The sequence below is a fragment of the Heloderma suspectum genome, chromosome 9 (genome assembly GCF_057233095.1).
Source record: "Heloderma suspectum isolate Gila_16-S chromosome 9, 16-S_ref, whole genome shotgun sequence".
Classification (NCBI taxonomy): domain Eukaryota; kingdom Metazoa; phylum Chordata; class Lepidosauria; order Squamata; family Helodermatidae; genus Heloderma; species Heloderma suspectum.
In genome coordinates, this window is record NC_139466.1 from 9,453,081 (window position 1) to 9,471,391 (window position 18,311).

Here is an 18,311-nt window from a genome sequence, read left to right on the forward strand (position 1 = left end):
GTGACGATTTACGTAGCCTATCACGGCTGACTTTGGATATCTAGCCGTGATAGGCTACGTAAATCGTTACGTAGCCTATCACGGGTGTGTGTGTTTTTTACTTTTTTTTCGTGGCTGGGTAGATGGGGCGCTCCCCCCCGGCCTGAATTTCGGCCGGGCGAGGCGGGGCACCTCCCCCCCCTCACCTAAACTTCAGAGGGAGAACCGAAGCGCCTCCCCTCCACTGCGAAGCAAGCTGCGGGACGAGGTAAGTCCCTTTTGTCCATCCCTAGTGCTTTTTGGTTTTAATTTTTGTGAACTGCCCAGACAGCTTCGGCTATTGGGCGGTATAGAAATACATACATACATACATACCACTGGTGGCCACAATGTCACACTTCCAGGGGCAAGTGCCTAAAGAAGTGGAAACACTAACTTCTGGAAGGGACAGGTTGTGTGTAAGGGCAGCATTGGATCCAACCCTTTATGTCCATCTGTCCCAGTACTGACTGGCATTGGCTTCCCGGGGTCTCAGGCAGAATGTTGTATAGGTTTATAAAGAAGAGAAAGCGGTGTAGAGAAAATGAATAGAGACAAGTTTATTTCCTTGTCAGTTAATACTAGAACACAGAGATGTGGTCGTCCAATGCATCTGTTTGGCAGTACAGTAGATCAGGACATGGAAAAGAAAGTCTTTCACAAAATGGATAGTAATGGGTGAAGATGCAGTGTTCAAGCTTATTGAGGTTCTCTAAATTCCTCCCCAAAGCTTGGTTCATCTCATTCGTGTTCCCAAATATGAGCAGCTGCTGCTGCTCCTTCTTTTCCTCCTCCTCCCCCTCCTCCTCCCCCTCCCCCCATTGGGGAAAAAATGCACATTTTTAAAAATGTGCATTTTTTTGCAATTGAAAAATGTTCATCCCCCCAATGATATTTGGAAAATATCCCCCCCCCCCGAGAACTGCATTCCTGCCCATGTTTGCATTCAGGATTGTGAATGGAACATGTTTGCATGAATTGCAAACAGGAACACAATTCTTCTACATCATTCTTTATGGAATTCACTGCTGTTGCTGCAAGTTATTATGATGGCCGCTCCCTTCCTGGGCTTTTAAAAGGGATTTAATATGTTCATGGAAGATGGGTCTATCATTGGCTATATGGAATAATTAAATACCAGTTGCTGGGGAACAACAGCTGGAGAAGGCTATGGTATTCATGTTCTGCTTCTGAGCTTCCCAAAGGCATCTGGCAGAGTAACATGGGAAGCAGGATGTTGGTCTAGATATATCCAAATGGGCTCTTCTTGTGAACTTTTCCACAAATAGAAGATGAGAAGTTAAACCTGGCTTTGGACTCTAACATATCAGTCTGCAGATGGAGGCTTACACTGTTGATATAACGTAAAATATTTATACTGATCATGTTAAGATATAATAATGTAAACAATATAGAGAAGCTCTCCTTCAGAAAACAATATACAGCACTTTAAAACCCAACATACCAAACAGCATATCATATTTCCAAAGAATGCTAATAAATTCCACCACCACCACCACTGTCCACCCCCCAAAGAAAAGAAAACCAGCAACCTGAACATCCACTGGATCAGCACTAATACCACTCAGACAAGACATCTTCACAGCTGATGGTAATCCTTGTGTAGCTTGACAATGATGCTGTAAAATATCATTGATGTCAATGCAAAACTTGAAACAAGTTTAAAATTCCAGTATCTTCTTTACTGTCTGGTTGCTAAGATCCTGGTTGGAGGCTGTACTTTTGGTACCACTGCCCACAGTGGTGAGATGGGTGGCTACCAGGAAAGAACCTTCTCTGGAGTGCCCCCCCCCATCTATAGAATGTCCTTCCCAGGAAGATCCACCTGGCATATTTATTTATTTATTTATTTATTTATTTATTTTCTCAATAGCCCATCTGGTTGGTCACCCGGCCACTCTGGGTGATGTACAGCAGTACAAACAGTCTAAAACAGTAAACATTAAACATTACAACATTGTATTTCTAAAAAATACCCTAACCCACCCTAAATGTCTTCCTGAACAACCAAGTTTTCAATGTGTGGCGGAACCTCATTAAAGTTGTGTAACATATTCACTAAGCTGGTGAATGCTGGGAGTTGTAAGGAGGGCTGTTGGAGAAATCCATCCTGGGGCTGAAGTTCACTGAACTTTCAGCACCCACCCCCCAGCTCACTAACCTGTGTGCTGGCCCAATCTGTATGACTCAGGCCAGCTCACAGATCCCCCCTCCCTAAAATGGGCATTTACTAGGGATGGTGGAGAATTCCGCCATGGACTCCAATGAGGCCGGATTCTTAGAATCCACCCCCCCCCAGGGTCCATGGTGGAACGGACCATTCACTTCCACCACCCCGCAAAGTTCGGCAAGTCCTACCTGCCACCACCGGGTCCAGGTCCGTCCACTGCCATACTGTGGATGCAAATGGTGTGCGGTGTAGCAGACACCATTTGCACCCCTGCTCTTCACTGTGATAAGCTACGTAAATCTTTATGTAGCCTATCAAGGCAAAGAGCAGGGGCGCAAATGGTGTCTACTACGCCGCACACCATTTGCGTCCACAATCTGGCAGTCTGGCAGAGGACGGACCTGGCTGGCAGCTCCACGGACACACTGCAGAGCAGAGCTGGCTGAGGAGGATTCCGGGGGGAGGAAAGGATTGCCTCCCCCCCCCGTGGCCCCCCCGGTGGACTCAGGTAGGTGGGGTTTGTACACCTCTAGCATTTATGCAAATTGTGACTGCAAGTTGTGTAACGTGCACACATTTTGGACATAATTAAGGAAATTGTGGCTGCAATTTGCATACATAGTGCAAATGGTGGCTGCAATTTGCGCAAATGCCAATGGCGGGGTCCTGATAAAGTTCCCAGATTCTGGGGAAAAGCCCACAGCACAGCTTGCAAATGCAAGCCAAGCCAGGGCCTCCAGGGAAATCGACTGAGCCAAAAAAAGGGACAGATTTCTCTGTGATGACCATCCTCAGTTGTAAGTCTTTTTTTTCTGTCTAAACATACATAGGATTGCACCCTTAGATGGCAGGTTAAGATCTTCCTCTTTAAACAGGCATTTAACCTTTAATCTGTTGTTTTATTACTTTTATTTCTTGTTCCCCGATGTTTTTCATATTGTAAACAAAAAGTTTTTTATAATGTGTAATTGTTGTTTTGATACTTGCATCATTGTATGATTTTATTTATTCATACACATAAATAAATAAATAAATACATGGGTGTTTTGTTTTGTTTTTTTCAAATCTAATAAACAAATATACTAATAAAACAGAATGGAAGGGCAGTCCTTTTGTATCTGTTTTGAATAATATATTAGGAGTTAAATAGTATTAATAAATATATTGGAAACCATTGATGTTCAGCATCTGAACACTTTGTTCAAGGTGATTCCACTTACCCATGGCTCTATCCCATGCCCGTTTGTATGGGAATGACCATATGATTGGCCTATTCCATGTCATTTTCTGAATATTAATGCTACCACAGGGAACTGATGACCATACAATTCCAATAATATAACAATGAGCCAGTAATCCATTGACTGATAAGTCAAACATTCCTTGTAGCCTGCTTTCCATCTTCATGCAGAGGTCAAGCTGGCCAAATATATTTGTATCCTGACTTTTCCTGCAACCATACTCTCTCAGATTCTCCACAGTTTAATTCGAAGCCACACCAGTAAAGAGTTAAATGGTCACAACCAATACAATATTCATTTCTTTCTTCTGGCAACAGCTGCTTTTAGTTCTTTAGCTCCTGTTATTTGCAGAACGGCACAATGAAATATTCATTTTCTCAATTCAGAACATCTGTCCCAAGTTCATTAGTTTACGCAAAACTAAAACACCTTCTTATCATTGTTTCAGAATGGATGTTTGGGAGGCACAAAGGTGGATGGGAATGGATTTCTTTATTTTTATTTTTTTGGTCTACACCCTTCTGAGGTAAGCATAGGGGTGTACAAACCCCACTCACCATTCCGGCTGGTGGCATCCGCAGCGGGGGGGGGGAGGCGATCCTAAACAATATTGAAAAAGAGCAGGGCTGCAGATGGCGGCCGCTACACCATTTGTATCCCTGCTCTTTGCCATGATAGGCTACGTAAATATTTACGTTGCCAATCACAAGAAGGGACACAAATGGTGGCCACTACGACAGCCACCATTTCATTCCGCAGCCTGGCTGTGGAAGGAAGACGATGACCCAACCTGGGGCAGCTGCTGCCACCAAGTAAGGTCCATCCCGGGGGGATTTTGGGGGGTGGGGGGGTAGTCTGTTTCGCCACGGACTCTGGGGGGGCAGATTCTGAAGAATCCAGCCTCACTGGAGTCCGTGGTGGATTTCTCCACCATCCCTAGGTAAGCATTTCTGCAGGGAGAGTATGGATGTACAGATTGTATACAATGTATTCCAGCTGTATTTCATGGATTGTCAGGTGTCTTTCATCCCATCATCCGCACATTGCAAGAATCAGATTTTCTGAGATCTGAATTTGTGCAAATGCGCATATGTGCAAATTTGCACCTGCAAAAATGCACAAATTCCCCCCAAATGTGCATTTTTCATACTTTAGTTTATGGAGGAAATGTGCATTTTTGGTCATTTAAAAAAATTCTTATTTTTCTATGAGGTAATTTGCACAAAATATGAGAAAGTAAAAAAAAATAAATAAATCTGCAAGTCCATGGATTCTGCCTGACAAGGAGGGGTGGGTAGTCAGTCCTCTGTGGAATCTGTGGGTTAGATTCATGAAAATCTGGATTCATTTGGTTCTGTTGCAGACTTCTCCCACATCCTTACTGGAAAGACAGCAATTCTAAAGTCATATTGCCAAGTAAGATTGGCCCTGATCTGTTCATCTCATGCAGAAACAGTAAATATAAAGCTCCATTGTCTCTGTAATTTGAACTCTTACTCATAACTAAATACCAATTTGAGGAAGACAGAATCTGATAAGTTCTTGCAATGGATGTCAGGCCTTTTCGTGAAGCAGGCAATATATTTTAATAATCTAATAGAGAAATAAATGACCTGAGTGCTGGCCCTTATGTAGCCAAAATTGCATCATCCAAACACAAGATGGAGGTATCAGCAGGCATGGGGGGTGGGGGGACTGAGTTTTGCAGGATTGAAACTTTAGGGGGGACCCTATGGGGGACCACCCCCAAAAAAAGCATAATGGGTATTGAGCATGCTGAGTGGGTAAAGCATGATGGTTGGCCATTGGAAAGGGAAAATTAGAAAGCTGGTGTGGGAGGAGGATTGGAATGAACAGCAGTATTCCATGCTGCAACATTTTGTTGCAGGTCCAGTTGTTTAATTTACTTTTTAGTCAAAAAAAAAGTGTCTGGTGTAAAGAGAGGTGACTGTGCGGGACTGCCTCAGCTGCATGAGGGAGTACAATGAGAGGGGATGATGTGAGACAACACAAAAGTTCATTGCTGTTGCCTGTAATTATTGCCTGATGGTCTGGCTTTTATCTTCGTTGGTCCTGGGACTATTTTGGCCCCTCAAAGCCCCCAATGACACTTAAGGAGCTCAGTTCGATGCTCATTTAGTTTATGTACATCTTGTCTTTGTTCCTCGGAACTCAAGATGGAATATAAAGAGGGCTTATGTGGTGTCTGAACTAGGGATGTGCAAATGAGCAAAACCTGAGCTTGCTGAAGTTCTCCGAATTCCATGTCAAAGCTCATTCTGACTGGAGTCCAGAACACACTTTCACTGAGGGTTTACTAAGGAGCAACAGTCTACTTTGGAGCAAGGCCCTACTCATGAGAAAGAGGGCTTAGCTGGAGCTAGGGATGCGCGAATCAGCAAAACTTGAGCTCACAAAGTTCTCTGGATTCCATCTTGAAACTTATTCTTGACCTGAGTCCATATCAGATTGTAAGCTTTGTTTTGGGTTGTTGTTGTTTTAGTCTTTTCACATGAAAATCCTTGCATATTTTCATGTGTATTTTTCCAAACGTATGCTTCAATTGTGTGCATCTTTGAAATGTCTTCTCCCATGCATTAAAGCATATTTGTGCACATTTTTCAAATGTACGCATATTGCCGAACAGATTTGTGATGGGTGGTGGTGGTGCATGAATTATATTGCAAATTTGGAAATATACAGGCTTTGACCACAGATTGCATCTGAGTGTGTGTCTTTCCAGAATGTGCAAACTGGTCAAATCCTGATCAGAAACAAACTGGAACAAATTTCTCACACAATCCTACTCTGAACGAGGCACTGGTTGCTGCATCATGTGTCTTCAGGTGCCCTTTTACCTAGGATCATGGGTGTCCAATCCTGTTTGGTCGTGTCTTTGCCATCTTTGAAGAAAAGGACTGTAGAAGGAGGAATGCATGGTGTGCATTCTTCTTCTTGACTTGGAGTAAAACTGCCAACTGCAGATCCATTCCCAAGAGGGTCCCTGAACAAGACGAATCAAAGTTGCACAGGTGTGGAGAATTTCAATGCATGTATCTTCTCCACCTATGGAGAACCAGTAGCTTAATGATAAAAAGTTCTAGTTGTGCTATTCATGGAATTATTATTGTTGTTGCTGTTGTTGTTATTATTAGCATTAGCATTATGACTAAACTGATGCATCCCTTTTGCTTATTCCCATTCGTAGTCTTAATGGAAACCAGTTCTCTGTGAGAATTATCTACCTGATCTCAAACCAGAAAGCCTGGAGTAAATACAGATGCACTCATTCCAGTGGAGTTAGGGATTCCAAAGAATTGTGTATTTTTATTACTTTACTCCCTTGGGTTAAATGAGCTTAATTTACTATCTTTATTTTGATTTGTATCCAGCTAAATTGGTACATCTGTGACTGGCTACATTAGCTGTTCAAGTGTATCTGAGCAGGGACCAAAACATCACCATAGCAACTTCATCCGCCCGCTCCTCCTTGGTAACCAATTTAACATAACTATTTATGATATGAGGCTGTATTATGGCTCTAGGGCAGAATATCTTTAAAAAGTCTATTGCTCTCGATTGTAAAACAAGCCGATGACCCAATGCATATGCACATAATTCATTGCTAAAATCTAATATCAAAGAAGCTGCTTGGTCCCCATCTACACAATTTAGCCACTATTCTGATGATTATACAGCTTCTAATCAGTCTGTATGCATTGCCCCACGATGTACCAGAGGGTGGTTTGTGGGAAGAAGGAAGGAAAAAAAGACGAAGCAAGAGAGAGAGAGAGAAAGAGAGAGAGAGAAATCACCTTAATTAAGGGGCAAGGTTTTGAAAAGGAATCATGAAGTATTTCTGTCTTTGCACCATACTTACTTTAGAAGAGATTTCAAGGTCACAGAGCTCCAGGGGGCCTCATAGGATTTTGAACCAAGGACTGTGACAGTAGAACCTTGGTATCTTACTCTCTGCAGCTTTTAGGAGCTTGGCGGAAAAATGAATCCAACAATTTTGCTTTCTCTTGCATCTGAATTATTTAAATTTCATGTTCTTTCTGACCAAAATATGGACAACGTAGGAAAGGTGGGTAAATTCTTATCAACAGTGTGGGCTGCAGGTTTTTGAAGGCCCTTGGGCAAGACACTTTCCATGGGCCCTCTCCCTCAGTGACTCTACCTTTTCACCACAGCTATCACCAGCTGCTCTTACTCCTTATCCTCTCTCTCATCGGTGCTACCACTTGCTTGTTTGGCAGGAAGAGAGCCAGGGAGCAGGTAGGCAGTAGCATCTCCTGCTTCTCCATCTCACCACCACCATTGTCTGAGCCAGAGCAAGACGCAGGTGAACAAGCAGGTTGCGAGGGTGTAAAGGAAGGGCAACTCCAGGGGTTCTTGTCAGTGGGTTTTAATGATGGGCATTTGGGGATGAATCACCCAAGTTTGTGGATTGATGTGTAATGCAAATGGCTGACTTATTAACTGTGGATTTATACAGTGAACTTTAGCCAGTGTATAGATGGACCCATTAGTTTGGGTGTTTTTGATGTCATCATCATCATCATCATCATTTTTTAAAGTTATCCTGCTTGTTCCCTTCCTCTGAACACAGAGAGGGCATACAACTGGCTCAGATGATATGGTGACCTTAGCTGACTGTTGCTGTTTCTTCTGCTCATTTCAATCCTCCCTTTAAATATGGTATGAAGTCTGTAAGATCAGGGGAAAAACACAACTAAATATAAAACAGATATGCCAGTTCTTCTCTGTTTTAATAAATCATGTGACTGGGAAAGCTATTAAATGTGTTGACAACATCCAGAAGAGACCAACTGGTTATTGCGGAGAGGGGACATAAGTCATTGCACACAGAAGAGAATGCCTAGATGATAATTATGGCCCAGATAATAATTGGTGGCCCAAACGTTTGATCTTACCCCTGGGAAATTTCCAGTTTCCTCCAGTGCAGCTCCCCCTACCCCTTCATATCAATGTGAACAGAATGTTTGATAATCTCTATTTTATTTGTTAACCCCCTCCAACTCTGAGGAACAAACACATATAAGAGGAGCTCAGCTGCTGTTCTAGAACCTGGGGTGGAGGAAATGCTTCCATTGGAGGTGATCAGGACCAGAAAATGGGACACTTACTCTTTTCCACCTACCCACTGTTTCCATGCTCCAAACTGCTTACCTTTCATATGGGACTTTCCTTCCCAGGTTCTAAATTGCAGCTGTGCCTTTTTTTTCTATTTCTTTTTTGCAACCTGGATCCAAATCATTGTTATCTATTAGTTTCTCTTTCACTCCATTCAAATGAATACATGAGCCCATTTCAGGTGGTCAAAATGAGAGTATAAATGGAGTGAGGGAGCAAGGTCACACCTGCTAGCCCCACTGCCAACATTCTCGTCCAAGGAGCTTCAGACCTTTCCACATTCTACACAAAGATTTGAACAGAGCATCTATGTACATTCAGCTGAATGTGCTTAGATGTGTCCACATGATAAGGGACATGGATAAGGCAGGGTTCCAGCCACACAGAGCCTTCGAAGTATGTTCAACTGAATGTGTATATTTATTTGCTACAAGATTTATATACCACTCCACATCTAAACAGATTCCAGAGCAATGAACAATAGAAGATAAAAGGATTAAACCACTATAGATGTAGATACACACACACACACTCACACACACACAGAATACCAGTAAAAACTGTGGCTTGTTGAAATAAAGTTATCTTCAGCAGGCACTGAAAATAACACAATGTCTGATCTCCAGAGGGAGCCACCACACTGAAGGATCTATTCCGGTTGGACTCCAACCAGGCCATAGGTCCATGTGGAACCACCAGGAGCATCTCATCTGATGACCTCAGTGAACAGGCAGGGTGATAAAGGAGAAGGTGCTCCCTCAAGTAGAAGCTGCCTTCAAACCACTGCACTGAAGGTCTGAAGCTCCCTCTAGGATGGGGAGTCTGTGGGCATGGCTTACACATATGGTCTTCCCTAGGGTTGGCGGAGAATTTCTCCCCGAAACTTTGGGGGGCCGAGCGCCAACGTGTTCGGCCCCCCGAAGAAGTTTCGGGGGTAAATTCTCCGCACCACCCCCCCCCCCCGGGACGGGACTTACCTTTCCCGAATGTCTCTCCCGGTGGCGGGTCCCGGCGGCGGTTTGTCGGGTCTTCGTCAGGGGCGGGGGCGGCAGCCAATCTTTCGACCGGCTGCCGCCGCCGCCATTCCAATAAAACTAAAAAAAAAAACACGCCCCCGTGATAGGCTACGTGACGATTAACGTAGCCTATCACGGCTAGATTTGCAAAGTCAGCTGTCATTGGCTACGTAAATCGTCATGTAGCCTATCATGGGTGACTTTAAAAAAAAAAAAAAAGCGCGTACGGCTAATGGCAGCCCCCATAGGGAGCCGCCATTCACATTCCTTATTTGGTCACTGTAGTCTACGTAAAGATTACTTAGAGTACGGCGAAAATAAGGGCAACGCTACGGGGGCTGCCATTTGCGTACGCACTTTTTTTTTTTTAAGTCACCCGTGATAGGCTACGTGATGATTTACGTAGCCTATCACGGCTGACTTTGCAGATCTAGCCGTGATAGGCTACGTTAATCATCACGTAGCCTATCACGGGGGCGTTTTTTTTTTAACTTTTAATTTCGCGGCCGGGCGAGGCGAGGCGCCTCCTCCCCGGCCTGAATTTCGGCTGGGCGAGGCGGGAAGCCTCCCCCCCGGCCTGAATTTCAGCCAGGCGAGGCGGGAAGCCTCCCCCCCCAGCCTGAACTTCGGGGGGAGAGCAGCGAAGCGCCTCCCCCCCACCGCGAAAAGCTGTGAGACCAGGTAAGTGACTTTCGTGCACCCCTAGTCTTCCCATCAGTAGAGGGTGGCGGCTCCTATGTCAGTGGGGCAGTGAATCCACTCTGGGTTGCAGTTAGAACCAGTCAGAATTCTAAGAGGGCTATCCAAGGTGCTGAACTGATTTGGGGGATAGGGTTAAGCATTTTGGATAGCTCCTTTAGAGTTCTGACTGAAACCCAGAGTGGATTCACTGCCCCACCGACATAGGATCTACCAGTCTCCCCTGCCTACCACCTCTTCACACATTCCTTCTCAACACCTGAAAGCTGCCTTATTCTGAGTCAGATCATTGGGCCATCTAGGCCCAGTATTCTTTACTCTGACTGGGAGTGATGGTCCAGGATCTCAGGATGAAGTAATTGCCAGTCTTGCTACCTGAGATCTGAGATGCAAAGGACTGACCTGGTCCCTTCTGTGTATATAGTGTGTGTATGATCACTGAGCTGTGCCTTGTCCCTTTAGAATTATTGCAGTTGGCTAGAATGGACATCCATATGCAGCTAGTCCATTGTGTGCATTCGACAATAATAGACTCAAGCTTTCTGACTGTTTGGCACACATTAGTGAATACGTGTTCTCTAAGGTGGGGCTGTGGTGCAGGGGGGATAAAACCATGGATATTTGTGGCATTGCTAATACGGAGACTCCTATTAGATCCAACTTTTTAGGATACTGTTCATCTCAGCAAACTACATAAATGGCTGAATAATTTCCTCTCTCTCATTAGTTCTGTTCTTCCACTACCATCTTCTTGCCACCCATTGATAGACACACAATGCTGAAATTTGATTAATCAATTAAGGGTAGTTGGGAGGGGGGAAAGTAGCTCCCTGTCCTTCTTTGAAACACATGTTAATAGCAGGGAGTTCTGCAGAAGGAATTGTTTTGTAACAATTCACAGTTATCTGGGCAAACAGATGTTTGATCCTTCGGCAGAACATAGCACATTCAATCCAATGAATTATGAAGCAAACACATAAATCTTAGGGGTGGACGAAAGTCACTTACCTTTTCTCGCAGCTTGTTCGCAGTGGGGAAGAGCGCTTCGCTGCTCCCCTCGCGAAGTTCAGGCCGGGGGGGGAGGCTTCCCGCCTCGCCCAGCCGAAATTCAGGCCGGGGGGGAGGCTTCCCGCCTCGCCCGGCCGAAATTCAGGCCGGGGAGGATGCTTCCCGCCTTGCCCGGCCGCGAACACGAAAGTTAAAAAAAAAAAAAGTCCCCTGATAGGCTACGTGACGATTCACGTAGCCTATCATGGCTAGATCTGGAAAGTCAGCCATGATAGGCTACGTGAATCGTCACGTAGCCTATCACGGGTGACTTTAAAAAAAAAAAAAAAGCACGTACGCGAATGGCGGCCCCCATAGGGAGCCGCCATTCGCGTTCCTTATTTAGTTGCTGTAGTCTACGTCAATGTTTACATAGACTACGGCGAAAATAAGGGCAACACAAATAGCGTTGCCCTTATTTTCGCCGTAGTCTACGTAAACATTTACGTAGACTACAGCGACCAAATAAGGAACGGGAATGGCGGCTCCCTATTGGGGCCGCCATTCGCGTACGCGCTTTTTTTTTTTAAAGTCAACCGTGATAGGCTACGTGACGATTCACGTAGCCTATCACGGCTGACTTTGCAAATCTAGCCATGATAGGCTACGTGAATCGTCACGTAGCCTATCAGGGGACGTGTTTTTTTTTTCTTTGATTGCAATGGCGGGGGCGGCAGCCGGTCGAAAGACCGGCTGCCGCTCCCGCCCCGCTCGAACACCGGACGAACCGCCAGCCGGACCCGCCGCCGGGAGGGACATTCAGGGAAGGTAAGTCCCGTCCCGGGGGGGTGCGGGGTGCGGGGGGGGGGTGCGGAGGATTTCTCCCTGAAACTTGTTCGGGGGGCCAAACACGTTGGCGCTCGGCCCCCCGAAGTTTCGGGGAGAAATTCTCCGCCATCCCTAGGTGTTATAGGAATAATTAATATAAATACTATGTGTCTCCTGAAGGGATGGAGGAGAATTCCACCACAGATTTCAGTGAGGATGAATGCAATGGCATTTGGCCCCCTGAAACCCGTGGCGGAATGGCCTCCCACCCCCCACCACCCCGCGGAATCCCCCCAGGATGAAGCTTACCTGGGACGGATGCAGAGGTGGCAGAGGATCCAGCGGCGGTTCCGGCAGCAGCAGCTCGTCTCTTGGCTGGCTGCTGTGGCCTCAAATGGTGGCCATAGTTGCGGCCGCCATTTGCGTCCTTCCAGGCTGCCATGATAGGCTATGTAAGTATTTACGTAGCCTATCATGGCAAAAAGCAGGGGCGCAAATGGCAGCCGCTACGCTGTTTGAGCCCCTGCTCTTTGCCGTGATAGGCTATGTAAATACTTACATAGCCTATCACAGCAGCCTGGAAGGACACAAATGGCAGCCACTACGACGGCAGCCATTTGTGGCCGCAGCAGCCCAGCCGCAGCCAGAACTCTGGGACCTGCTGCGGAGCGGACCCGGCCTGAAAGGATTCCAGGGAGAGGCATGGAACACCTCCCCCCCACCGCGGATGCCCCAGCGCGGAACCAGGTAGGTGTTTCGTACATCCCTAGTCTCCTGTTGTTTCAACACTGTCTTGAAACATTGGAACGTATAGTGTTGGTGGAACAGCAACCTAGCATGCACACACATGGACACAGACACACAAGACCTAAAGAAAAGCAGAATTACCTATGCAAATGACAGGAGTCTTTAATTTATTCTTTTATATTTCATGTCATTTTATGGAAGGCAGGATAACTTCAAGAAATACAGGGCGACAGCGCAGGTGATTAGATAACAGCCAAATCAAACCTTAATTTAAAAAACAAAACAAAACAACAAAACAAACTTTTTAAAATTTCTTTTTGGGGAGGATCGACACATAGAAGACACAAATGGCTCACTTCAGCACGGGGGGCAGGGGGGTACAAATATTGCACACACATCTGCTGCTATAACATGCCGTTCTTTAAGGATTTAGATAGAAAGAAAGAAAGAAACTAAGTGCTTGAATATGACTTAAAAAGGGCAGGGGGAACATGACCAAAAAAGGGCAGGGGGAACATGACCAGAAGTCAATGTTTGTTTTTAAAAATTGAAATAAGACTCTGTTTGTAAAAATCTAAAAGAGACGGGGATGACTGACAAAAACAACAAGGAAATGGAACGGATAAAGCAGAAGTAAGGCTCAATGTTACACAACAAACACAGCCTTTTCAAGAGTCCAAAATTGAGATAAACAAACAGACAAACAAAGGAATGCCGGGGAAGGGGGGAGCATAGCAACAACAAGTCAGGAAAAGCTATGTTAGTTTGAAAAAAATATATGGAAAGGAGAGATGAATATATCAAATACAAATAACAAACGAGTCGGAGGTAGAAAGAAATAGGAGAAGGAGGCTGTAAGGGGTGCTGCAAAAGACACCATCCAAAAGGGAATGGGCAATCAAGGAGCGAGGGAAGGGAACACTCCCAGTACAACCAAGCTGTTTCCTTTTAATTTAAATTTTGAGGAACACCTCATGGTGATCAAAATTGAATAAATTGAAGGACCAACTCCTAGGAATGCACACATATGTGCACACACACAGACACACACAATCATCTACTCTCACCAGCCCTCTCTCCCAGAGACACAGCTAGCACAATGATCAAACACAGCCTTTCGCTGAAGTATATATACCCCTTTCCTCCACCGCTCTGTCTGATTGGAGACTGCTGGCATCGGTTCTGGCTCAGAGTTCCTATTTGCCAAAGCACACTCCATCCTCCTCCACTGCTAGCCTCCCCCCTCCCCCCACCTCCCCACGTCTGCTCAGCTTCCCCCTCCCTCCTCCTCCTCCTCCTCCTCCTCCTCATGCACCTCCATGTGAACGGTGAGAAGTTGATACACTTTGGAGACAGCCTGCCTGGACTGCTCAGGAATTCAGTAGAGCTCCAAATTTATGAAGTGGAGGAGGCACTTCGGGGGGGGGGGTGCTTCTCCCCAGAGAGCCTCGTACTTCTGACCCACCTCATATCACAAGGGTTTTGCTCGAAAAAGCCCACTTCGCCTCATTATTTGGGCTTCGTAACAAGGCTGTGCACAGCCCTAGAAAATAATATGCTGTATGCCATTTTAGGAGCCTTCAAATGTCCATTACGTAAAAAGAAAAGAAAAAAGTGGGCAAAGCCTCTGTTTCTTGAATAGGGACTTCCCTCCAGGTTTGGAAGTCCCTCAGAAGTTTGGTTGACTTTAACAAGAAAAGAATGTGAATAAAATAAAATGATCAGTTTAAATGGCATGCTGACCATTGACCCACAATTTATCTCATGGGAGCTCATATGTGGATACACACACAGAGAGAGATGGAGTATCTCTGTCTATCTATCTGTCTGTCTGTCTGTCTATCTATCTATCTATCTATCTATCTATCTATCTATCTATCTATCTATTCCATCTTTCCTTCTGGGGAGGTAATAATGAGAAACTGTGGCTGATGCCTTGTCAAGATAAGCAATATCAAGCCAACACATCTCCTGTAAGGAATTGGCAAGTAGAAAAAGGTCAAATAATATTTGTGATATTTTTTCCTCATGGCTATGATCATCTGGGATTTTGGAAGAGGTGCCCCCCCATCCTCCCCCCCCCCTTGCACTCATTCTAGACCCTCTGAATCTCATTTAATGTGCTGGGACATTCTCTAATGGAATCTACCTTTTTGCCAACACTTGATATTTACCAATTGAATCAAGTAGCTTCTGATATCAGACTTTGTGAAGCTACCAGGTGTGATCTGACTGTTTTAATCCCACAAGGCCTGTGGCCACAAATTGCATATTGGTTGATTCAACCTCGCAGGATTTAAAGAGAGAGAGAGAGAGTGAGAGAGAGACCCAAAGAGGCAAAACAATATGGAAAGATGAGGAAATGGTTGGACATTTGTCAATGAGATGTTTAAACCAGGGAGGAGGGGAGAAGTGAATGTGTTTCAGCTCTGGGATGCAGATGACATCAATGGACAGTGCTCCAGGAACAAATATGTGTCTAAAAATTTGGATGAATCTCTTCATTCTCTTCTGTTGAATTAACAACAACAACAACAAAGAAACCCAGTGGTCCCTTGGTGTCAAAGTTGAGCTGTAGACAGCTGTTGAGAGGGAGCCAGGAGACATCCAGGGGTGAGAGCCAACACAGTTGAACCAGGGTCAGAGCTAGCAGGGAACATGCCAAGAGTAAAAATGAGCCAGATCAAAGGAAGACTTCCACTGCTCTGGCAGGGCTCCAGCCCAAGCAGGAAATCTTAATATCTCTCCCTATAGAGAAAAGCCAATGCCTAGCTTGGAAGTGGGTGGGATGGAGTAGGGATGGACAGGCTCACCCATGCCCACCTTTGTTGGGTGCTTCCAGAGCCACCACCCACCCCTGCTCACAGCACCATGCAAGCTCTACTGCAGCCCGGAGAGTGCCTGATGAAGCTGTGGGGCCGCCCATCCTCCTAGTGAGCCTCCACTATGTGCAACAATGGCAGCTCAGGATCTTCCAGGTAGGTGAAGTTGTAAATGGGCCCATTACAGCTTCCAAGTATGCAACATTACCTACGCGGAAGAGCCTGAGCCGCCATTGTTGCACACAGTGGCTGCTTGCTAGGAGGACGAGGCAACTGCTGACCCGTGGGGCACTTGTAAAGTGGGTCCATGAGCACCCCGTGGTTTGGAAAGTGGGTCCGGGAGGGCGGGTGAGGGGGACTGTGTCAGATTCCATCCCCCACCCCCACACCTATGGTGGAGCCAGTTGCATACCTGCAAATCATTCACTGCCCAGGGAGAAGGGGGGGGTTATGCAAAATCCAGGAAACCCCAAATGCTCATTGGCCCTAGGAAATAGGGTGTGGCCTGTGGAAGTGGGTATGGCCATCTGAAGATGACTGGCAGGCTGGATTTAGCCCCCACTGCCAAGGTTCTGCATCTTTGCTCTGACCTGTACACCTGGTGGCTCAGTTCACAAGATAGCTACACACAGAGGTAAGGGTAACTAGTACAAAGCCCTAGTAGTAGGGATGTATGAAATTGGCATTACCTGGCTCCACCGGGTTCCACTGGGGGGTGGAGGCGCTCCGTCCCTCCCCCTGGAATCCTCGCCAGCCGGCTCCACTCCACAGGGATTCCGTGGAGCCGCCGGCCAGCTCCGCCAGCAGCCGGACATCTGGCCACTGGCTAGCAGGGACGCAAATGTAGGGATGGACGAAAGTCTCTTACCTGGTCCCGCAGCTTGCTTCGTGGTGGGGGGGAGGCACTCCATTCCTCCCCCCAAAATTCTGGGCGGGGAGGAAGGTGCCCCATTCCTCCCCACTGAAATTCTGGATGGGGGGGAGACGACCCGTCCCTCTGGCTGAAATTCTGGCCAGGTGGGAGGCACCCCGTCCCTCCGGCCATGAATCCTCTGCTCCTGCCGGGTCGCAAATGGCAGCGGCTGTAGCCACCGCCGTTTGTGTACCTGCAGTCAGCCGTGATAGGCTACGTAAATGTTTACGTAGCCTATCACGGCTGACTTTGGGGGGGAAAAAAGCGCGTACGCAAATGGCAGCGCCCATGGTCACCGCCATTTGTGTTCCTTATTTGGGCATGTGTAGGCTACATAGACATTTATGTAGACTATGTCGAAAATAAGGGCAATGCAAATAGCGTTGCCCTTATTTTCGCAGTAGTCTACATAAATGTTTACGTAGACTACACGTGCCCAAATAAGGAACGCAAATAGCAGCGCCCATGGGCACCGCCATTTGCGTACGCGCTTTTTTTTTTTTTCCAAAGTCAGCTGTGATAGGCTACATAAACATTTACGTAGCCTATCACGGTGTTTTTTGAAAATCTAGCCGTAAAGATTTACGTAGCCTGTCACGTTTGTTGTTTGTTTGTTTTTTTTACACTTGGAAATGGTGGCGGCGGCAGCCGGTCAGAAGACCGGCCGCTGCTGCCGAACTGCCGCCGGGACCCGCCGCCAGGAACCGCCGCCGCCAGGGACATTTGACCAAGGTAAGTCCTGGGTGGGGGGTTGGACCGTTTCTCCACCAATTTCAGGGGGCCGAATGCGTTGGCATTCAGCCTCCCAGAGATTCGTGGAGAAATTCTCCGACATCCCTACGCAAATGGCAGCGGCCGTAGCTGCCACCGTTTGCGTCCCTGTAGTCAGCCGTGATAGGCTATGTAAATCTTTACATAGCCTATCACCTCTGACTTTAAAAAAACATACATGCGTATGCAAAGGGCGGCTACAGCCGCCGCCATTTGCATTCCTTATTTTGGCCCGTCTTAATCTACGTAAATGTTTACGTAGACTAAGACGGCCCAAAATAAGGAATGCAAATGGCAGCGGCCATAACTGCTGCCATTTGCGTATGAGCTTTTTTTTTTTAAAGTCACCCGTGATAGGCTACGTGACGATTTACGTAGCCTATCATGGCTGACTTTGCAAATCTAGCCGTGATAGGCTACGTTAATCGTCACGTAGCCTATCACGGGGGCGTTTGTTTTTTTTTACTTTTATTGGAATGGCGGTGGCAGCAGCCGGTCGAAAGACCGGCTGCCACCTCTGCCCCTGTCAAAGACCTGCCGAACCGCCACCGGGACCCGCCGCCGGGCGGGACATTTGGGAAAGGTAAGTCCCATCCCGGGGGGGGCGGGGGGCGGGGTGGTGCAGAGAATTTCTCCCCGAAACTACTTCGGGGGGCCGAATACGTTGGCATTCGGCCCCCCGAAGTTTCGGAGAGAATTCTCCCCCATCCCTACCTAGTAGCTCCTGACACTCACAGAACAAATTCATCTTTTTAAAGCATCAGCTTTTGGACATCATCTCTGATGCATTAGATTTTTCCTGGTTCTACCCTGAATAGTCCAGGTTTTGCCCGGCACCAGCTGTCCTGGTCTAATCCATGAATCCGGATTCAAAAATAATAAAATACAATAAAATAAAATATAGAAGCCCTACCGACACAA